Raw genomic sequence first — 24,485 nt, forward strand, 5'->3', positions numbered from 1 at the left:
TCTGTGAGCTTAGAAAAGATTTTGAGTAGGTTTTGTTTGTTTGTTTGTTTGTTTTGTGCTTAATCACAATTGAAATTGATTTCTGTTTCTCAGCAACAGAGACTGCCTCCCTGACTCAAACCACAAGAATAGCAAGATGCCTCAAACAGTGCTATCAAAGTTACAAAAGCAATGACAGTAAGGTGGGCAGGGGTGTTGCCAAGCTCTAAACTGATCTTATTTTACAGGAATTATTTATTTTTGGTTAAGAGTACCTATCCCTCTTTCAATAAAGTTTTTAAAAAGGAAAAAAAAAAAGAGTACCTGTCCTGTTTTCCAAACGTTCCCAAGCTCTGGCAGAACTCAAGGGAAAACATACCAACCACCCACATCTGAATCTCACAGATGCTAGTTTAAAACGCAGCTTCTGGAATTCACCCTAGAAGTAAATCAGAATCTTAAGAGGAAACCTGAGATCTGAATTTTAAACAGCCTTGGATTAATGGATAAACAAATTAAAGTTTGAGAACAATCGTCTAGGTGAATTTTTTTTTAATGTACTAAAACAGACCTTACACACATGTGTATTATTAATAGTAGTTAAACTTTTTTTTCTTGATCTTTGGTTAAAATAACATCTTTAGCATAGTCATGGTGCCGTAATATAAAAAGTTAAAGCCTTAATATCCTCTTCTACCTCTATAAATAAAAAACTGTTATTCTCTGAAATCAATAAAATATAAAGCTTTCCTTCCTTGTATCTATCCTCTCTATACCTTCTTCTTCATAGTCTCTGCCCTAGTTGACTTACCCTGATAAAACTAAATATAAATAATAAGAGAAATAGCACATCATTCACAGACTCTTACCTGTTGTGGCATGTATCATTTAAGTGATGAATTGCATATGCTTGTTAGTGGCTCTACAGCTTGGTTATTTAGTTATTTTAGAGGTTTCCAGTCAGCCTCCTTGATTTATTACCCTGGGAAATAGCAATACATTCCAAGACCAGAGAGATATCTCTGTATGTATCTAAAACAAAAAATAAATTTTATTCTAGGATCTAGGGCACAAGAGAAAACATGAGAGATTATCATGAGTAATGCAGGATCTTCTCGTTTTTATAATACCAAGAAGTAAGGGAATAGATGAACAAATCTATAGTATTTGGAAGAAGATAAATAACTGCTCTCTGTTTCCCTTTTTTTCATAAAATGATTTATCTTAATAATAAAGTCTCTAAAAGCTCACTTTTATATATCAAAGCCATAATGATAAATGTATATTATCAAATATACCATTAGACTTTTAAAAGAGCATTTGGACTGGAAATCTCTAGTGTTCACAAAAAAAAATGTATGAAAGGATGACAGGCGCTTGCTGAACTTAGAAAAAATCTTAAGGGCCTCTCTTTATTCCTTCCCTTCCTTCATCATCCCTTCAGGAAGGGTCATTAGGATGGGCAAGTGCATTTTGTTGGATCTCAGTACTACCAATTTTGAAATTCAGTCATGAGTCCAGTCCCAGCTCTCCTTTAGAGCCTCTGAGTATCTATCACCTTGAAGCTGCAAGAGAGGAATCCAGTGCCTCTTGGGAGCTGCAGCACCTTATAAATGTCTCCAGTGAAGCAGTTAAGCCAATTTGGCTACCAGTCATAGAGGTGCCCAGCAGGTCTACTTCTTCTACCTGATTGTCACACTACCAGTGAGCCTTGGCTTCTCTCATCGTATAAATGAGAGACCAAGGGTTATTTGGGTTTAGGGCAAACATAACAGAGAAATCCACTTTGATTCTAAGACAATGTTTATTTTTCTGAGCTATAAAGAATCCTCAACATGGTCTTTCCTAGATCATTAAGTAATGGAATCAGGGTTTGGAGAGAATCTTATAATAATGATAAAGTGTTTTTCTATGTGCCTGTATCTTATAAACCTATATGATTTCCCAAAGAAAAAAATATTGAAGGGCAGAAGAAGGAGGAGGTGACTCTTGAAAAATAAGATTGTGGCATTGGCAGTCCTGAGTTGAAGTGAATTTTTTATATGTTTGCCCCTCTCACTGAGTAGCTGATAAGGACTTTCCCCAAAAAAACACTTTAAGTTAAAAAAATTACATATATACATATCAGTTTGTATGTGTGTTTGTATACAGATGAAGAAATTTGATTATTTTTATCTCTAATCAGTTATTCAAGATACTCTTTCAATCTCTGTACTATAGTATATTTCAATAACTACATATAACATTCTGTGATTGTGAGAATTGAGAAAATGGATGATGTTTTAAAAGTCAAAATCCTTTTTTTATAATATATTATATATATATATATATATATATATATATACACACATGTACACTGTTCAAAATGTAATTACCTTTAATTAGCAAAAATAAATTTTATTTTAATTACCACATTAATGACAATAAGAGAAATTGTTCAGGTAAATATTCCCTCTAGAACATGTTATACTATATTTTCCTTTAAAGACATATATTAGCCTATGAAATATGTAAGCAAAATTGTGTACTATTTACATATATTATAGTTACTACTGTGTATATTCCACAGAAGAATATTTGCTGTAAGTAACTGAAATCACCTATCACTCAGGGAAAAGTTTTTCCTTAAACTGCACTCATTTTCTAGGAGTAAAGAAAACAAAAATATGCATTATTTATTATATTACAATTGCTTTCAGATATGTACTAATAATAAAATCAGTATCATTATCCTTTGTATTTGGTCAAAGAAAACATAGAACTTTCAAATATCCAAGATAAAAGACCTGTTACAGAATTTTAAGAACCCTCCTTCATCAGAATAAAGACTAATTGGATACTACACAATTAGGAAATACTGGCACTAGATAGCAACCTGGTGTGCAGTTGGAAATAAAAAGGACAATTCAATCTGAGAAAAATCATGCAGGATCCAGAGGGGTGGAAAAGTAGGACAGACCAAACATGAGTCATCTCTACCATAATTTAATGCCTGAATAGATGTCCTATCAGCAATATCTTCTCAGAAGATATTAGATGATAGATACACAAAGAGACTAACTATAATTATTACTTAAGAATACCTTACTAAGCCTCCTACATGCTCAGCAATAATAGAGTGCTTTCTGCATGGGTCTGCATTGTGTTTAGTCAGCGTTAATAATATCCAACAGTTAATAAGTATGTATTTGTGCCAGGCACTGTGCTAAATGTTTTACATGGATTTTCTGATTTAATGTTCAGTACAAACCCCCAAAGTACTATTAATTCTATTTGTACCACTGAAATAATTGAGTCTGAGACTAAGTTGATGGAATAAAATCACACAAGTCTTAAGGATTGGAGTCAAAATTCAAAATCAATCTGTCTAATCTAAGAGCCCTCCTTCATAAGTACTGTGTCATCTTTCAGAAATGTTGCATATATTGCCCTGGCCAGCTGGCTCTGTTGGTCGGAGTTTACACCAAAAGGTCACAGGTTCCATTCCTAGGTAGCGGGTTCTATCCCCAGTTGGGGCATGGTCAGGAGGCAAACTATTAATGTTTCTCTTCCTCTCCCTCCCTCCCTTCCTCTCTCCCTAAAATCAATAAACATATCTTTGGGTGAGGTTTTTGTTAAGTTACACATATTATAAAATTTTACAAAAGGAAGAAATGAGTTTCAGAGTTTTTAAATAATTTTCTTAAAACTAATAGGTAGTTTTATAGTAGACTCAAAGCTGCTTATGTTCCTTGACTATGCCATATACCACTGCTCTGTCAAGGAAAAGGGTAGAATTATGAAAAAACTTGTAAGCTTCTGGAACAAAGATTGGGTTTAAAAAAGTAATCCCTAAAATGAGATGCAGATTTCACCATTTTTATTAATCCTTCTTTTATTTACAATTACAGTGCTCTTTGGAAGCAATGCAACAGCAGGAAGCAACATGCCCAAGTTTCATTACTCACCAGGCAAGGAAGAACAACAGTTTGCAGACCAAACATTATTTTGAAATCACTTTGTAAAGATTGCCAGAAGAAGCTGTCACAGCTTTGAGGTAAAGAAACAAACACATGACTCCTGTTGGGTATGATATTCAGTCCCAAGATAAGCAGTGAATTAAAGAATTCAAATTCTAAACTGATATCTAAGATGTAATGACTGTGGTTGCTAAACTCAGATGATGAATGAAGCTTTCAGTGTCTGTTCTCTTTTAATGATAACTACATGTAATTTTCAATCATTTTAAATAGTTTACATCTAACTGTATCAGTCTACTAGCATCTTTGAAGTAATCTCTTTTTAATTATATTTTATTTTGTATGCTCTTACAGTTGTCCCCACTTTTTCCCCCTTTGCCTGCCTCTCCCCATCCTAAAGTAATCTTATGCATATCCAGTATAGATAAACTCAGAATGAGTGGTATTATTACTAAATGAGAAAAATAGAGATGGCTCAGTAACTCTGAGCATAAGTTAAAGAAACACAGTAGTTTGGAGTTAAGGGGCCTTCCTTAAACATGATCTGCCATTTTCTACATAGTAGGAGAAATTAAGACTCATGGACTCAATTTTCTGAGTAAGAGAGCACTTAACTAGAAAACTGTCCTACATATAGAACATCTAGTAAGAAAAACATAATACAACATTCTCACTGAAATACCTATGATGACGTAGAATATATATAAAACTCAACACTGTAAAGCTTACACTTACATTCAGCCTACTAACAGATCTAGAAAGAACAAATTTAACAACAACAACACAGTATACTAAAAGTTAGTAGAAGATACTTGGTTTTCTTGGTTTGATACCCTGGCTGCAAGTCCTAGGATTTGTACTGACCATAAAGTGGGCAGGAATGTAGTCATTGATTTATGCGATAACTAGATTGCCTTGTTTACCAAAATTAGTGTTTCGCCCTTTCCATATATTTAGAAATGGCCACTGTAGTGGAAATCAAAGAAATGTTAATCATTTATGCAATGGATTGAAGCACTACAGGGCCTCAGAAATATGATCAGTGACGACCCTCTGTATTGATATTGGATATTCAATTATAGTTGTTTTATTTCACAAAACCACTTAAAGCTTAAGTTAAAGTCGGTATATTTTTGTTTCCAGAATGTTTTGAGTCCTTTGATAGATGAATAAAGAAGGTGTGATATCCACATATATACACACATTATACACACACAATGAAATATTATACAGAAAAAAAAAAGAATTAAATCTTGCCATTTGCAACAACATGGACAGACCTAGGGGGTATAATGTTAAATGAAATAAGTCTAACAGAGAAAGGCAGCTACCATATAGTTTCATTTATATGTGAAACCTAAAATAACAAACTCATAGAAACAAACTGAAGGTGTTGCTAGAGGTGAGGGTGGTAAGGGGATGGATGAAAAAGGTGAGGGGGAATATAGTCAATAATACTGTCATAAGTTTGCACAGTGGCAGATGATTACTAGAATTAATATGTTGACCACATTGCAAGGTGTAAAAATGTCCAATCGCTATATTATATATCTGAAACTAATATAACATTGTATACTATTCCTTTTAAAAAAAGGAAAAAATAAAATAATTTTAAAATGTTTTAAAATTATTGCCATGACACTTGACATCAGGAACAACAAAGAGGGTGCTCATATTTTCAACATTTAGGAATTCATAATTTAGGAATAAAAATTTTACAAATAGAAGGCATTTAGAGATCTACTAGTACACCTCTACCATTTTTTCAAATGCAACTAAGGCTCATAGGGCTAAGAACCTTGTCCAAGCTCAAGTCTACTTATGACAGAGCCACTGTGTATGTAATCCTACTATTGTTTTAACATCCATCACCGGTCAACTACGGAAGATCACATATGATTTTTTATGATTTCTAATATTGAAAAGAGTGAGTGGTCATTTGAAGAAGAGAAAACAGCTGCAGAATTGAATGCTGGATAATTATCTCTACCTTGCAGAGGAAAAATAAATTTTTCTTTCTTTTCTAATGAGTAAAGGAGTTACATTTGTAAGAGGTTTGCTTACATTAATCATTGACTTTTTCACTAAAATTTTGTGAGTGATTAGAGTGGGCCAATTTTTCTTCTGCTAATGAGCCAATGTGCAAGCGTAGCCTCCAGTTAATTAATCTTAACTGGCAAGCCAATATTTCAACTTGATTTTGATATGTGAAAAATAACTCACTTTTAGACCTGATCCTGGCAGGTCTTACTTAACAACCTATAATTTAAAAACTAGTAAGTCAGGAGTCACTCACCTCATGGCATCACTGTACTAGAACACACAGTTTTGGTACCAAAGCAAAGCAAATTATTTTTCTACTTGTTATAAGTGGTAAATTGAAGACATGACAATTTTGAAGAACATTAATGAAAAGGTGAATACTGATTTCAAAAGAGAGACTTCTGTGTTGTTCTGAACTGTATCAGTAATAAAATATAATTTGGGAGTAACCTTTATACATACTATTGCACACAAAAAAATTATTGAGAAATCATAAGCCAGGATTATTAACATTTTTAATAACTTCCAATGTTTTATGCATATCTGTGATTTATCTGTGTTCTGTCTTGTTCCTATTATATAAACCAAAGTTTGTTTGCAAAAATACATAAAATATAAGAAGAAACAGAAATTTAACTTTTTTTTTTTTTTTTTTAATGAGCCCTGGCTGGTCTGCCAACCAAAAAGTCACCAGTTCAATTCCTGGTTAGGGTATACGGCTGAGTTGTGGGCCAGGTCCCCGGCTGGGAGCTTGTGAGAGGCAACCAATTGATGTTGATCTCACACATCAGTGTTTCTCTTCCTCTCTTTCTCTCTCCTTTCTGCTCTAACAATAAATAAATAAAATCTTTTTAAAAAAAGAAAATGAGGCAAAAGCAAAATTAGCTCAGTAATGCCTGAAGAAACTGGTATTAAGGGAAAATGAAGAAAAGTGTCTAACTATTCTAATGCCTATTCATAGCTGATAATCTGTAGCTACTCTCTACTGTTGAAAAAATCTAGTTAAAAATGCATAACTCAATCTCTTAAATTTTTAGAATTTTTTAATTCTAGAAAAATATTCAAACCCTAATATGTCTTTGTGATTAAAAACATAATTAATCTGAAGGTAAGAAACTACTTCAGTTTTAGGCTTTTTATTAAATCTATGTGAAATGTTATGTTTTAATTAAAAAATTGCATGCAGAGTATTATCCCATTTCAAAATTATTTTTACTTAGCTATCTATTTGTATATACATACAGAGACATCTTGAATTATTTAAGTTTTTCTTCATTGGTATAACAGGTAAAAATTCCTATGGTTTGAAAGTCAAAAGGGACAAAAGAGTATCCAGTAAGAAGTCTTCCCCCCACGTGCTGGGCCCTCGCCTCCCAGGCTCCTCCCTCAAAAGCAACCAACGTTACAAATTCTTGTTTATCCATCCAGGGAGGGTTCATGCTTATATACACTTTTATTTTTCTCTTTTTCACACTGCTCTGTACCTTCCTTTCTTATTTTCCTACACTTTGAAGAATTTTCTATAATATATCAGTATATAAAGTTTCTGCTTTCTTTTTACAACTGCATGATATTCCAGTGGATGGCTAAACCATCATTTATTTAACTATTTCCCTTTTTTGATGGACATATACATTTTTTCCAATTTTTTGATCTTTGTTTTTCCTCAAACTTGCTTGATGCTATCTCTAACTGTATAGCAGTTCAAATTTTTCATATAACTGAAGTTGGTCATAACATTTCAAAATGTTTTAACTGAAACAAACTATAGAGAATATCCAGGTCCAATGTCCTCAAATCAGATGAAGAGCCAGAAGTTTGATGAGATTAAGGGACTTGCTAGTTACTGACAGAGCTGGGCTAGAGCCCGCCTCCAAGTCCATTGCCACCACGGTTCCTCCGTCTTTTCCCGCTGTCGATCTCTTTACTCTCAGAAGTGAAGCTGCCCTTGCGGCTTCTTCTGATTCTGCCTGTACAAAAGCAATCAGGCTGGGTCAGTGGGCCTCCACTGGCACATGCTGCCCCATCAATCTATCCATGCGGCCACCGTCACGTCCCAACTTCTCATGAAACTCTCACTCTTTTACTCTTTTACTCCCTCTTTTACTCTTTTATTCTTTTATTCATGCTTTTTCAAGCATGAATAATCATAGGAGTGCCAATCCATTTAGAAAGGTTTCTCACCCTGAATAAACCATATCCTGTGCAAAATAATTAGGGGCTGTTCCCTTCATATATGAAAAAATGGGACTTCTGGGGTCAGCTACCAATAACATCATTCATTGGACATTTATAGAACACCCAACGTGGGGTCTCTTGAGAGTCCCTTATTGATAAGAGTAAGTAGACAGGAAACCAAAATTTCTTCTTTGTTACTGAAAAGGCTGTGAAGTGTAAGACCCAAATGCACAGAAAGAGATATCTTAAATGCTATTCAGCAAATATTTAAACAGATTCTTCTGTCATAGAGATTTCTGCTGAATTTTTACTTTCTTCTTCATAATTTTTCATATTTAGTTCTTTATATGTAATGAAATTATTTCATTCTTATGTAAATAAATATATTCATTTTTTTAAGTGCAAGTTGTGATTTTAAAATATTTTAATGCATATGTTGGCCATTTGGATGTGCTTAAATGTGTGTGATGCAATTTAATCAGCAAGTAATATTGTTCTCAAATTACGTCGTATTTTTGGACAATGAAGAGCTAGGGAGTAATTACAATCTTAATCATATAGGGTTCCAGATTCCAGCCCACTTTTACATATAGGACCACTGCCATGGTCATCACACACACACACACTCCTCCCCATATGGGGACTAGTCTCCACTCTGTTTAGTTGATTTCTGCAAACAAAGAAAAAAAGCATTACACACCCTCATTTCTTGGAAGTCCTACATTATCATTTCTACTCTTCTGGATTTCCCTCCCATCTTTCAATCTTCAGTAATGAGACGAGTAAGGACTTAAAAATTGGCTTCATTTTGTTCAGGGCTGTCTACTAAGGAACCCACTGAAATTCCTAAGGGCAGGCACTATAGGGCCATCTGAATTAATCTTGTGAGAAAGATTACCTTTTCAAGGTCCTCACTAGCCATGAACCAACAGTCTGAGAAGCATTTTCGAGCTTTTTCTCCTGCCAAAGGTATGGGTTTGAATCCTAGTCCTGGCTCTTACTAAATACAGTTTGTGAGTACAGGATACTTACTTGTGCACATGATTTAATGTGTCTCACTTATTTACTAACCTGTAGAATGGGATTTGATCTGAAGTTGGGAAAATTAAATGAGTTAACTGAATTTTTTTAGCATAATATCTTACATTTATAGGCAGGAATTCGATAAACATTTCCAGGCCTACCTTACTGCCTTACATTCTCCATTTTTTCTTTATATCCTTAAATACTTTACTTGCATTTCTTAGTTAGTTCCTCTCTTCTACTGCTTCCCTTTACTTCTCCCTCCCCCTCTTTGTCCACTCCTAGACCATCAGGCAGCCTTCATATCACATCGTTTTCCTGGCAAGTTTTAATCCAAGCTCCTAGGAACCCGACCATCTGGTACAAACTCCTCCTAACAACTCTTCCAGAAAGTATAGGAAATCCAAATGAGAATACAAAGCCTGGAGTCTGGACTTGACATTTCATAGGTCCTGAAGTAAGTAACTACATTAGGCACTGTAAATCATATTTATCTCTGCAGAGTTAAAGGGAAAGCTGACATTGTCTTGCTTTTATTCAAGACATAACTAAGGAAAAATAATACCTGTGAAATCTTGGTTTTTTTATATAAAACTAATATCAACTATGAGCTGCCTGACACATAACTATTAACCATATGAACAATAAATATATGCATATAATTAATGACTGACTAATGTGCTTGTTCAAAATGAATATACTACCAATTTTGCTTTTGCATTTTTTACAGAGTATGATCTTCTGCCAGAACTTAAAACAAGTGGAAGAAATTTTAGTTAGAATGTCCGACTTCTATCCTACTTCTACCACTGGTTGGCTTTGTCACCTCAAGTTAATATTTAAACATCTTTGGCCCTCATTTCCCTCATTGTTAAAAGAAGAATTGGGGTTACACAATCCAAAAAGCCCTCCCTGCCCATGAATTCAATAAAAACAGTTCATTCTTGCTTCTTATTTGTAAGAATAAGATAGTGACAGTGTGTGCTACACAGATTTTCATTGAAGATTCATTGATCTGCATGGCCCTTGCTTATAACTCTTGGGCAGGTAATGATAGTTTAGTGCCTCTTCTTTTTTTGAGAATAACCACATGATAACACAAAACATCACAATCAATTACTCCCTGGAAACTCTGCATGTCTTCTTAGTGTTCATTATCCACACCCAAATGAAGAGCAATAGTATCTGTGAGTAAACATCTCATTGGTTTATTGCTGATTTCAATCAAAGCATATATGATAAATACAAAAGAGAGGCAAAGTAGATAGCTATTTGATAGTCAACCTTCTGTCAGAAATCATTCACACCAATTAACTAGAATGCTGAGGTGTTTCATTTATTTTAAAACACTCATTTTCTAGCCCAGTAGGTTTAGAATTTTAGGAAACAGTATTTGTGTTCTACTAAGCTCAAGGGAAATTATGTTTTTCCAAATGTCCCTAAGAAATGTAATAACATTTTGCTTAAAATAACCATTCATTTATTTGTTCAACATTTAATGATTATCTGTGGCTGTGTCAAAAGCTAATGACACCTATATGGATAAGATAAATTCCTTGCCCTCTGGAAGAATATGGTTCAGTAAAAGAGGTAGATAAGTATTCAGATCTTGACAATTCAATTTGATAGTAGAAATGTTCACAGAGCATAATGGTAAGTCCCTGGAAATCAAGGAATTATTCACAAAGAATTGACTAGCACAGTGCCTGGCACATAGTTAATGCATAATAAGAATTTCTGGATAATAATGAGTTCATTTATGAGCTGAGAGTTCAAATGATATATACAGGTTTGAAGACAAGATAGGGATGGACATCCTAAGTAGAGAACATAATTTCTGCAAAAAGAATTTTACTATTGTACTCTGAAATATGCAGTAGCTTAGTGACATTGATGAAGCCAAAGAATTAGGCAGTCTGACCACCAGTGTTCTTGCATGTCAAGGTAAGAAGTTTGAGTTTTATCCTGATGGAGAAAGGGATAATATCTGCATTTTAGAAAAATGACTCTAAGAGAATATTCAGAGGAAAAAGATGGAATGAGGTAAACATGTCAAGAGCATATAATTATTTATGCAAAGAGGTCCTGAAACACAGCCCTTTCAGAAAAAAAACAAGAGAGGAAAATGGAAACAATTTAGGAGGTGATAATTGATCGGCAGCAGAAGATAAGACAGAAGGGAGCATCTAGAAAAATTCCTAGGGTACTGACTTGGAAAAGTCAGTTAATAGTGAAACCATTTACTGTGAATTTAGAAGAAAATACACAAGAAAGGGAAGAAGATGTACTAAGTTTTAAACATGTTGAGGTTCAAATGTTTAATATTTGTAAAATATCTAGAAGTGTGCATTCAACTTGTAGGAAAAAAAAATGGATATCAAACTAAAGAAGACAGATTCTGCCAAACATAAAGACTTGGAAACATCATTTTTCAAATAGTAGTTGAAACTGTAGGCATTAGAGAGATCACCTAGGATTAGTATAAAAAGAACAAGGCAGAGATGAGATTCCAGGAAAGGTCAATATACAAGAAAAGAAAAAGATAATGAAAGAACAGAGTGCTGAAGTCAAAGAGGAGTGTGAGAAGACCCCAAAAGTGCAGGCTACAGAGGGAAGAGAGGAAGGAGAATTTAAAGAAAGAAATCATCATTTATTGATCACCACATGAAAAAAAATAACATTCCCAGAAAATGTACGTTTTGATGCACTTGTCTTATATGTAAAAGGAAGATAGTATATGTCACGGCTTTGACAGTAGAGGACTCAAAACCAGTCAAGTCATGGTGTGCCATCATCAAGAAAATAAATAGGCACAAAGAAAAATAATTTGTCCACAAAGGGCTCTCCACAGAGAAAATGAGTCACTTGGCTGGGCTCACGCAGTATTCACAAAGGAAAGAAGAGACTCGGGCTTGAGCAAAATTCAGCCATTCCCACCATGTGGAACATAATCATGCCATGATACTCTAGCCACACAAATAGACTACAACTGCAAGAAAACCAATTATCCATCTCCTCCCTCTCCGGCTACTAATGCATTTTTCACACCACTGTTAGATTATATTTTTAAAGCTTGGGTCCCTTTATTTTCTCACTAAACTCAAAAGAACTTTATGGTCGTCCACTATCTCTAGAAGTCCAAACATCACAGCCGGGTATCCAAGTTTATTGACAATATTTTCCTAAATTTATCTTTATCTTTATCACACCCACAAATATTCAGTCCAACTAAAATAATCTCAGCTCCATGCAGACACTCTGAGTTTCCACTTCAATCTCATTACATTTTTATCTGGAACTCCCTTTTCCCATGTCCTCTTGTTCTTCAAGGCCTTTTTAAATATCACTTTCTCCTAAAAACTGTTCCTAATTCCACATTTCCTTGTCAACTTGCTCTCCTTTAAACAACCATTACAAGCTTTAAATTCATCTTTGTATATTATGCCAAAAAAAAAACCTCTGAAACCCTGAACTCAAATAGTTTTATGTAATCAAGAAGTTAAATGAATCCTCTCTTGTTAGAATAGCATTCCTGGTATGTAAATAAATTTATTCCAAGCACATTTTTCATTACTTGGCTCATATTCTATTTGGTGTTGTGAATGAAGAACAAAAATCAATTTTATATTCCATAAGTTTCTCTTGCATTAGAGAATAAACTTAGAATAAAATGTTTTTTCTTTTGTCAATTCAAAACTACTACTTACAAACAAAATCACTTTGAATAATCATTACCCATGTAACAACATTAACTAAATGTTTGAAGTAAATATAATTAACTCATTAAAATCATATCACTGACTTCCCTACTGTATACATATGCATATATTATGGTGTTTTACAGTAAAACACAATGAAAATGCCTAATGTTTAATAGTTTAGTCAGCCATTCCAGACTGTTTGCACTCTGATCTGAAGTATGTTGTAACTAATTAAACTTCAGACTGATAATCTCTTTTTCAACCATTAATGTCATTCTAAACATTTGATTAATTATTCTATAAAAGCATACTTTCTACATAGCTCTCAGCATTTGGCAGGAGTAAAGTATTTCTACTAATAGCTATTTTGCAATTAAACATTAACTATCTAAACTAGATAAATTTCCAAAGGCATTCTTATTTCTGTAAAATTTACTTTGACCCTGGAACAATTTGCAACTCTGTGCAAAATAATATCTTTGTGAGAGCTTTCTTACTTTGCTACATGTAAGGTCTTGAAAAGAAGTACGTTTGCAGGCTATCCAAGTGAAAATATTGATAAGAAAATTAGAGATATGGATGTGGAGCATGGAAGTGAAAGTGGATAAAGATTTTAATGTATTAATCACTCACAATGAAGAGATCATTGGAGTCATTGAAGCCATATGATAGTGGGACAATTAGTGTGGAAGAATGTATAAAAACTGATGGAAAAAAAAACTGTTAAATGTAGTTTGTGAAAGGGAAGAAGAGAGACAACACATAAAAGAAAATGTTAAAAAGGAGTAACAATGAAATAGAACGTCTTGGATGAGGAAAATGTTTTAAGAGGACAGTAAAGTATAATAATGCAGTCATGGACCACCAAGGAAAGAATGGGTTACTGGAGTGGTAGAGGTAGATTTAGAGGGGTATGGGGATAAAAATGAGTGGCTAGAATATAGGTTACTTTTTGGAGAAGAGAAGTGGTAAAAGGAAAATTAGAAGGAACAGAGCTCAAAAGTGTATTTAATATGAAGAAAGTTTTTAAATTTTGGCTTTGAGTTTGCTTTCTGTTTTTGTTTTGTTCTTCTTATTGTTGTTCAGCTGTTGTATATTCCATTTTTTATTTTGATTGAGTTCTATGTGTATCTTTAAGTTCCTCTTATTTTCTCCTTAATTCACACCAGTCCCTACCACTTCCATTTCTACAACACCTTTGAGACTTCTCTTGTTAATATCACTTTTACCTTCATGCTACTAAATATCAGAGGTCACATCTGTCTTTCCTGCATTTGAAATTTCAGCTGCATTTAAAATACTTGATCCATTTGTTCTGTAGTGTTGTTCAAGTCTGCTGTTTCCTTACTGATTTTCTGTCTGGATGATCTATCAATTATTGAAAGTGGGGTTTTGAAGTTTCCTTCTATTATTGTATTGTTGTACATTTCTCCCTTCTGATCTGTCAGTTTGTTTCATATATGTAGGTTTTCTGATGTCGGGTGCATATATATTTATAATTGTTATATCTTCATGTTTAATTTGGCCCCTTTATTAATATGTAGTGATCTTTGTCTCTGGTGACAGCTTTGTTTCAAAGTCTACTGACAAAATGAAGAGACAACTTATTGAACGGAAGAAAATATTTACAAATAATGTATCTAATATAGGGTTAATATTCAAAATATATAATGAATTCCTACAGCTTAATAGCAAATAATAATAATAACAACAACAACCTGATTTAAAAATGGGCCAAAGACCTGAATAGCCATTTCTCCGAAGAAGATATACTAATTGTCAATAGATATAAAATGGTGCTCAACATCACTAATCAGAGAAATGTAAATCAAAACAATGATATATCCCTTCACCTGTTAGAGTGACTGTCATCAAAAAAATAACAAGAAATAGTAAGTGTTGACGAGGAGGTAAAGAAAAGCAAACCCTTGTGCTTTTGTTAATTGGAATGCGAATTGGTGCAGCCACTGTTGAAACAGTACAGAGATATCATACTTCAAGAAATTAAAAATAGAACTACCACATGACCTAGTAATCTCACTCCAATGTACATATCCAAAGGAGTTGAAATCTGGATCTTGTATAGTATGTGTATTCCCATGTTCATTGCATAACTAGTCAAACAGCTGAGATATAAAAGCAACCTAAATTTCCATCAACAGATGAATAGGTGAAAAAAATGTAAATATAGAAATATTTAATCTTCAGAAAAAGGAAATCTTATCATTTGCAACATGGATTAACCTGGAGTACAATATGATAACAAATAAGCCGGGTACATAGATATACATTACATGATAGCACTTGTATAAGGGATCTAAACTAGTCAACTCATAAAAACAGAGAGTAGAATGGTAGTTGGCAGTGGCTAGAAGTAGGGGAACACAGGGAGGTGTTAGTCAAAGTGTACTAAGTTTCAGTATACATGATGCATAAGGTCTAGGTATCTGTATAGCACACTGCCTACAGTTAATAATGCTGTATTGTAGACTTAAAATAAGTAAATAAATAGGCAACACACTGAATCTTTCCTTAGTGACATATATGTACGGTGATATATTCTCATATCATTCTCGGGTTTCTTTTGGGCAAATTTGCTATCTCCACCTAGTTCATATTTTATATTCATCTTCCTGTGGCCTATAGAGCTTTTAGTCCATTTAAAGGTCTAGAAGAAATGAGCGAAAGTGGAACTTAATTTTCAGGATGCTCAGTATTCTTCAAAAAGATGATTACTTCAGGAGAGCTCATATCAGAGAGGTTCTTCATGCAAAGGGAAGCTAATCTCAGACGATGGAGAGAGGACTGATTCTATTGGCAAAGGAGGCCCAGTAGAATTTGGAGAACTCTAACCTGAAATCATTCAAGGCAGAGCATTCTTCAAAATGTATTGCAGATCCCGCCCTCAGAAGAAAGTGGTGATGGTGTTGAGCTGACAACAGACAACCCAGCACAAGTTGTAATAAGCAGTTATTTATTGACTGACTTTCAAGCACAATGGTAAGCTTGAATTCTCCCCAAATTTCCCCTTCAGACGCATACCTAATTTCAGTTTCGTTTTACTGGTGTGAGCAAAATTAGAACTTTGTCCTGTTTGTTAAAATGCAAATTTATAAAATTTAATTAGATGTCTCTTAACTTAAATGAATCAATGTTATGCCATCTTGATGGAGTCTTAAAAAGAAGACCAAAAAAACATAGAATACAAGAACTTTAAGTTCCTGACAGGAATCAATGTAACAAAGTACAAGGGGAGAAAAGAGACAAAGATGTTGAGAGAAACTAATTATAGTTTTGCTTAGGGGTGGCCTGAAAAAAGTGAGGGGAAAATTGTGTTTGGTTTCCATGGTAAAACACATAAAATGAAGTATCCTTATTAAATTATCACAATAAAATTATTAGTTTAAAGGTAGTTCATTTTAAAAAGAAATAAATATTTTACTTTATTTTATAATTAAGATTTTAATCATTGAAACATAAAGATAAAGAAATTTACTCTAAAAGATATTTGTGTCTATATAAGTCAAATTTGAATCTTACTTTGCTCCTTTTAATAATTGGTAGGATTTCCCTGCTAATGTTTCATTTAGAAAAATTTCCAATGGCAGGATTGTTTTTATGGCTCCCTCCTACCAAAAGAAAGTAAACATAATTTTTTTTCTAGTAAAGTCATTTATCAGCTGTTAATTGGTAGAATTCAATTATCTGAGAGGTGACCACACAATTAAGAAAGCGGAATCTCTTCATGTGTTTATTAGGAGTATGAAAGAACTGCTTCAAGATTGGACTAGCAGACACACAAATCAACAAAGTTAGAGTTCCTAATTCCTTTCCTCTAGTTATTATAAGAGACCCCAGGAGATATAAAAGAAATTGTAATCCCCAAAGAAAATGCTGAGGCAAAATTGCCTGCATGATATGAAAAACATATCTCGGTAAGGGAAAAGAGAGAGGATTAAGATAAATACCAGAGTTTTCATAACACAGAAGAGCTGAGACTAGTAATCCCCTACTGATTTATGATAGGGAGCACTGACGTAAAGTGTCTTTCAAGATATATGCACTATGAACTGAGTTCATTGAAAAACATTATTTACCTGTGCTCAGTCTGTGAATGTACTAGGTAGAAAATAATGACAGGGATCAAAATTTCAATCTTACTGACAGTACCTAGGGATAACACTTTAAGACTGTCCTGGCAAATTCATCTTAAAATTTGTGCTTTCAATTGTTATAAATTTTCTCAAAAAATAACACTTCAGGGCTGATATGTTTCAACTGGTCTCTTGGTGACTACTATAAGGAATATTGAGCAGAATCCATTCAACTGTTTTGTGCATTTCATCTAGTAAATATTTATTATTTTCCAATACTTATCCATAAACCTGTCATCATACAGTTCCCCATACTGATCAAAATACATTCCCTGGGACCTAGGATTAGATATGTTCTATAAGCACAATAAATAGTAAATTAAGGTTTTAACACAACAGAAATGAAAAATAGAAGAGCAGGCAAGAAATACATAATATAAAATATAATAAAATGTATTAGCCTGAGTTCCACTCTTAGGTAAAACATATTTATTACCTTTTAAGTGTATTCTCACCCCAATTTAATAATGTCACATCAAGAGAACACAGAAGCCTGCCTAAAGAATATGTTTACTTGAATAACTTCACCACCCCTAATGCATTAATTGCTCGTTTAAAAAAATGTTTTCCTCAAACAACATCATTTAGGCAAGTAATATACTTGAGATTTTTTTATTTTTTAAATATGCCCTGCTTTAAAATTACATTTTTATCTTGGTGTTTTAAATAATCCTTTAGAATTAAAAATCTCTCTTTGCTATTAATGTCATTGTCTTAATATGTATCTAGCTCTTTTATGGTAATGTTTGAAATTACTATATCATTTTTAACAAACATTCCTCTTGTACTCCATGATATAGCTCCTCTTTATCTCTTAATACTGAAAAAATCTGAATACCGAGAGAAAGAAAAACCAGGTATTCGTATGGGTGTTAACACGGAGAGATGCAATCAAATTCCTTATCATTTAATTGATACTCTTTTCTAATGTTTTGAAGAAATTAAAGACTATATTAAGCTCTGGCTGATGATGAAAGGAAATTATGATGAATACTAGGATGTAATTGTGTAAAGCATTAAATGTTTATTAATTATCTAATAATGTTTTAATAGTAATAAATATTAGTCTACTTGTGTTTTAAAAAAGCAAATAAATAAATAAATAAAGCTTGCTACCAACAAAAAGAAATGCTGTCTATTACGAGCCTAAATATCTTGTAAATGTCTATCTGGTAGTCTATTAAAATGATATGTAGAGATAAACATATGCATATAGACATAAGAATCATTAATCTTCAAAATATTTAACAATCAGAGATTTTGCATTTCTAAAAAACTCCCAGATGATGTCATTTTGATGGACTGAGGATCACACTTCAAAGAGCAAAGTTTAATAGCCCTCCCTCCACTTAATGTATCAGAATCTTCCCTTAGTAAGATCCCTAGTTGATTCATACGCACATTAAAGTTTAAGAAGCATGGCTATCAAATGAGAAAGCAGGACCACATATAGTAAGGAACGGTCATTATTCTTACCTTTTCTTGGTCCCTTAAGAGTAGGGTCTGATTTGCCTTTTGTTTACGGTCAGCTTCTGTTTTGATTGGTCAGCCTGCTTTTCTGAGTGTTTTGTACCCATGCCATATGGGTTGTTAAGTATTTTGAATATTACCCCTGATTTTTATGTATATATGTATATGGTTATCTATATATACCATTTTAATAGAATTTTAGACCCAAAAATAGCTTTCAGAAATGAAGATGAAATAGAGACTTTTTAAAACAAACCAAAGCTAGGAGGTTTCATTGTCATGCCACCAACCCGGAATAGAATAACTGTTAAAGAAAACTCTTCAGGCAGAAAGAAAGTAATACCAGAAAGAAGTGGTAAGTATGTGCATAAATGTAAAAGACAATATTTTATTTCTTAATCTTGTAAAGATAATTCATTATTCAAACAAAAATGTCAATAATGTATAATGACATTTATAACATATGTAAAGTAAAATATATGACAATAATACAACAAAGGTCAGAAGGATTAGAAATATTGTGTTGTCAACTTCTTTCATTACATTTATAGTAAGTGGCCTTTAAAAAGCGATTTCTGGCAAATCACAGAATTACAACTAGAAGGAAACTTATCTATTGTATTAGTGAGATAGAATAGTTGCTTTAATAATACCCTCAAATTTTCAGTGGCTCAATACAGTAGAAGTTATTTCTTACTCAGAGAATAGCCCAACACAAGATGGCAAAAGAAGTTCTGCTCCATGCAGTCACTGAGAGCCCCAGATTATTCTGTTTTGTGAACCTTCCCTTGTCCAGGGACTTACAGTCTTCTTTATTCAACAGATAGATAAAGAAAGAGACAACTGCCTGTGAAATTTTTATGGCCCAGGACTGGAAATGTTGTACATCACATAGATTTGATTTGCCATAATTCAATAATATGGGTACCTCTAATGCAAAGGAGTCTGTGTGTCCAACAGGGAAAAGGGACTTATTTGTTAAAGTATCCAGTTTCTGCCCCAAGAGTCCTCTAATTTCTCTTTTAATTTATTTACTTTTTATTGATTTTAGAGAGAGGAAGGGAGAGAGAGACATCAGTTTGTTGTTCCACTTATTTATACACTCATTGGTTGATTCTTGAGTGGGAATTAAACCTACAACCTTGGTATATCAAGGCAACACTCTAACCAACTGAGCTACCCAGCCAAGGCACAACCAGACTTGACTGAAGTGCTATTTCTTTCTGTTTGCTAGATATTACTGCAATGTCTGTGACTGTGTTGTGAAGGACTCCATTAACTTCATGGATCACATTAATGGAAAGAAACGTAATGCTTAGAGTTAGTTTGTGACTGGTGCTGGGGTCAGGCTTTGGAGTGAAGTTTGGGGGCAAAGGTGGTTTCTATTGAGCCCTTTAAAGCCTGGAATTCTCCAGTTGCTTCAGTGTAGGCCATCCTTTACGTCATTATCTAATGTTTCTGGAAGCCGTGAAGTGAGACACTGTTCTAGGCTCTCAACAAGCCCAAATCATGGTCTTCTTGTGGGCTAAGCTGTCTCCACTGACATGCACCTGCTCAGTAAGGGTAGTTTAGAGCCCTTTGCATCCCACTTTCTAGAGCTGCTGCCTCTGGGAACAAGTAAAGTCAAGGGGATTTGTTTTTCAGCTATAATTATTTTTGCTATGTGTTTTAGGTGATGGCTTAAAAAAAATGTCATCGGGGAGCATTTGAGATCTTGCTCCCTGGAATATGCCATTAATTTGGCTCAAATAAACTCTTTTTTTTTTAACTTGTATTTATTTATTTTTAGAGAGAGGGGGAGGGAAGGAGAAAGAGAGGGAGAGAAACATCCATGTGTGGTTGCCTCTTGCACGCCCCCAACTGGGGACCTGGCTCGCAGCCCAGACATGTGCCCTGACTGGGGATCGAATTAGTTCACAGGCCAGCACTCAATCCACTGATCCACAACAGTCGGGGCTCAAATAAATTCTTCAAAAATTTCTCAAAAAAAAAAAAAAATTGTTGAGAAAAGAATTCTGAGGGGCTAAGGCTATCGTAATGACCTTACCTTTTCCACTGTTGACCCCACCCAGAGCAGTGAACCTGAGCATGTCTATGCATGTGGAACATTCCACCTTGGATCAGGTGAAGAAATGTTTTTTGAGGGAGTTACTTGGGAAAGCCTTAAGACTGGCAATGGGGAGAGCCAGAGGGTGGTGTTTGTGGTTTCCCTGTATCTTGAGAGAGAGCACAGGAGGCAGAGGCAATGCTGTGATTCACTTCCTTCAGCCTCGTTATAATTGTATATCACTGGAGTCACAGGACCTCTGCCCATCTGAGTTCCCAGTAAATAAAAACCCCCTCTTCTGAGGCTGCTTTCCCAGAACTTCCCCTGCATCTTCCCTCTTCATCTATCCAATCATCTCTCAGCATCCTGCGTTTGCCCCGTGTTCTGCCTTTGCTTTAATTTTGACTCTTGCTTAGCTGCAGAGGAAAGGATCTCTGGGTCCCCAGTTTCCAGATGAAACCATATCTTTGACCAGCCCCCTTTCCCTCATTCCCCACTGTGGTTTGGCCACCTGTGCATGCATGTGTTCTGCCTGTGTCAGTGGTGTGTCCGAATGTGTGTGCATGAATCTGTCACATAGGAGGAGGCTGAACTAGAACCTCAGAGCATTGCAGTCTTGGGTCCTGATGTTCTCGATTTCTTCTGTGCATGTAACAGGAAATTAAATGGGATGAGTGTTTGGTATGATTTTTGTCTGGTGAGTTTTTAACCTTTGTTTTCATATGTAGACTGTTCAGCTTTTCCTGTTTATCTTATTTTATTGAGGATTACTCCACTTTGTCTTCCTTGTGAGCAGACTCTTGGAAGAACCTGTTTGATGCAAAAAAGAAAAAGGGAGAAAAAACTCTCATATGGGACCCCTTGGGTCTCAGAGGCTGTTCAACATTAAAATAAATGCATTGACTGGGCCTATTTCACATTTGGTGGAAACATCCCATATTCTTCCCTGTCCTTTTTTTTTTCTTCCCGCATTGAGGATTTCCATATAGAGTTTATTCTTCACCTTTTGAGTCCTGTCACTTTTTTTTCCTAGGTTCCTTCGGCATGAGTTGTATTTTCCTCTGATGGGACCTGTGTCTGAAGGAGTCTGAACAAAACTTTCCCTGTAATTTTAGCTTGCTTTGACCTTGTCTTGGGAACAGCAGAGCTCCATGTTGAAGTTAGTGTTTTCCCAACTACTGCAGTTAGGCTAGGCACAGGGTTACTCACTTTTGGCCCAACTGACATGCTGGGCTGTACAATTCTTTAATGTGTGGGCCCCCTTGTGCATTGCTGAATGTTTAGCAATATTTTTAGCCTCTACTCACTGGATGCCAGTAGGTAGCAATGCTTTCCTGAGTTACAGCAACTAAAGACGCCTGTCCTCAGGAGGAGTGGGGGTGAAATTCTCCCTCCAATCCCCACTGAGAACCACTGAGAAGCTGTCTTTGTTACTTTGGTCTAACTTGAGAATTAGGTGGCATAGACGGGTTAACTAAAGGAAAAACAACTTTGATATTCCCTGGATTGGGTACTATGCCAGTTCCGATGGATGCAAAGGAGAAAAAAAAATTAGTCCTTTACATTAAAATGAACAAAAGTTATAACTTTAGCTGGTTCTGTACCCTGAAAAGCAGGCTCTATTTGGGGTAACAAGGCTATCACCATATGGCTTGTTTACAGTCTCTGCCGCATGCAGTTCTGTACCACCTGTGGATCCCCCAAAATACTATATTCTTTCCTTTGTACTTTTATACCAAACTCCCTTGCTGACCAGCATGTCTTTTGCCGATATTTTTTCCAAATGCTGAATCTTGCAGCTGGGAACTGAATGTGGCTCAAGGCCTGGCAAACTTTGACATACAGTATTTGTTGTCCAATTGTGGGCGGATTAGTAGATGCCTTTCTTGTCATGATTACGTGCTCTACAGGCCCTGGGTAAGAATCTACCCTAGTGGATTGGCTCCTTTTGCTCCCCCATTCAAGGCAGGCTGGAGAAGATTATCGGTGAGCTGAGTTCCATGGTCCTGTATTCATTCTTCAGGAAACTAATTCAAATTGGTACAGTGGAATCTTACCTTTGGCCACCAACACTAAAAAGCAATTCCAAATTCCAGGGTCTCTTAAATTCTCTTGGGACTGGCAGGTGGTTTGAGCCTTCAAGGGGCCTGTCTAGATCATGGGTACTTGGAGGGACTAACGGTGGTAAGCTGGAAAATGGAAGGAAGGAGATGGGATGGAAGTTTAGGAGCTCAGAGCAATCTCAGAGAACTCAGAAATTGCTAGAAGGGAAACTTCTTTGATGTTTATGGTTTCTCTAGAATTCACAGAAAGTTTGCATTCTGGTTGAGGAATATGCCTGTGACTGCTTTAGATGTGTTCATTTATTCCTGGTAGTATCTTACAGGGCAAGGCAGCAAGGCCCCAACTGTTGTGGAATTCATTTTCCGGCCAAATGGCCATTTACAGTATTTAGGGAATAAAAGATCAATATGGCTTCAGGCGATTCTGTGGCTTTGGGCACCTCCCATAACCACCTCCAAAAATGTAAATGTGAAGAATCTTTAATCTAACTATTCTAAAAACACACTTGCTTATGTGTACATATACATACAAAGATGTTTACTGCAGTTTTGTTTTTATAACAGCAAAACATTTAAAACTGGTATATTTATACTTGACTTTAAAGCAGCCATTACAATATATATGAATTAGATCTATATGTACTGAAGAGAAAGATCTCCAAGACACACTGTTAACACAAATCAAGCAACAAACTGTTCCCCAATAAGACACCCCCAGTCATAAAACTAAATTGTATACAGTTAAATATGTAGATTAAGGAAAAGAGCTGTGGGGGAAACACACTGAAATCCTAACTGGTTAACTTGAAAAAAGAGTAATTGTGGGAAGAGAAGGGTTAGATACACTACACATAAAAGAGCTTTCATATGGGATTTAAAATAAAACTTATTTGAAGAAATAATGAATGAAAATTTCCCTGATTTGGTGAAGGAAATAGACATACAAGTCCAGGAAGCACAGAGTCCCAAACAAGTTGGACCCAAAGAGAAACATACCTAGACACATCATAATTAAAATGCTAAATGTTAAAGTAAAGAGAGAATCTTAGAAGCAGCAAGAGAAAGCAGAGAATTACCTACAAAGCAGTTCCCATAAGACAACCAGTTGATTTCTCAAAAGAAACTTTGCAGGGAAGAAGGGACTGGCAAGAAATATTCAAAGTGATGAAAAGCAAGCACTTACAACCAAGATTACTCTATCCAGCAAAGCTATCATTTAGATTGGAAGGGCAGATAAAGCGCTTCCCAGACAAGATAAAGCTAAAGGAGTTCATCATCACCAAGCCCGTATTATATGAAATGTTAAAGAGACTTATTTAAGAAAAAGAAGATCAAAACTATGAACATTAAAGTGACAACAAACTCAGGACCATCAACAACTGAATCTAAAAAATAAAAACAAACTAAGCAAACAACCAGAACAGGAACAGAATCATAGGTATGGGGATCATTTGGAGGGTAATCAGCTGTAAGAGGGAAGGAGGAGAATGGGGAGAAAAGGAACAGGAATTAAGAAGCATAATTTGGTAGGTACAAAATAGGAGAATAAGAATAGTTTTGGAAATGGAGAAGCCAAAGAACTTATATGCACAACCCTTGGACGTTAACTAAGGGGGAGGGACTGCTGGGCAAAACGAGGGTACCTGGCAGAGGGGGCAAAGGGGGAAAGACTGGGACAACTGTAGTAGCAAAATCAATAAAATATGCTTTAAATACATAAATCTAAAAACATAAATAATTATTTATAAGTAGTAGTGGCAGAAGTAATGCTATGTAACACCTGGGAGAGGAGTTGTAGGATTTATCTAGTTTAGCTGCAAAATTCAAGAAAACGTCTGAAATACAATTCGTAGCTTGTCAAGATTGCA

General features: G+C 35.0%; 1 long non-coding RNA gene across 2 annotated transcripts in view; it reads left to right on the forward strand.

The window, feature by feature from the left end:
• LOC150022356 (uncharacterized) overlaps positions 1 to 10,129 on the forward strand; it is a 33,949-nt gene extending 23,820 nt beyond the window's left edge. Inside the window, exons 2-3 of one of the 2 annotated variants that reach the window (XR_016509486.1) lie at positions 3,870 to 4,015; positions 9,913 to 10,129. This is a non-coding gene — a long non-coding RNA (uncharacterized LOC150022356). Of the gene's footprint in view, positions 1 to 3,869; positions 4,016 to 9,467; positions 9,627 to 9,912 lie in introns of those variants that run through there. The other variant, XR_016509491.1, reaches the window with a different exon arrangement.
• The last annotated feature ends 14,356 nt before the right edge of the window (positions 10,130 to 24,485 follow it).

Source organism: Furipterus horrens, unplaced genomic scaffold (assembly GCF_987537825.1).
Source record: "Furipterus horrens unplaced genomic scaffold, mFurHor1.1.pri manual_scaffold_1, whole genome shotgun sequence".
NCBI lineage: Eukaryota > Metazoa > Chordata > Mammalia > Chiroptera > Furipteridae > Furipterus > Furipterus horrens.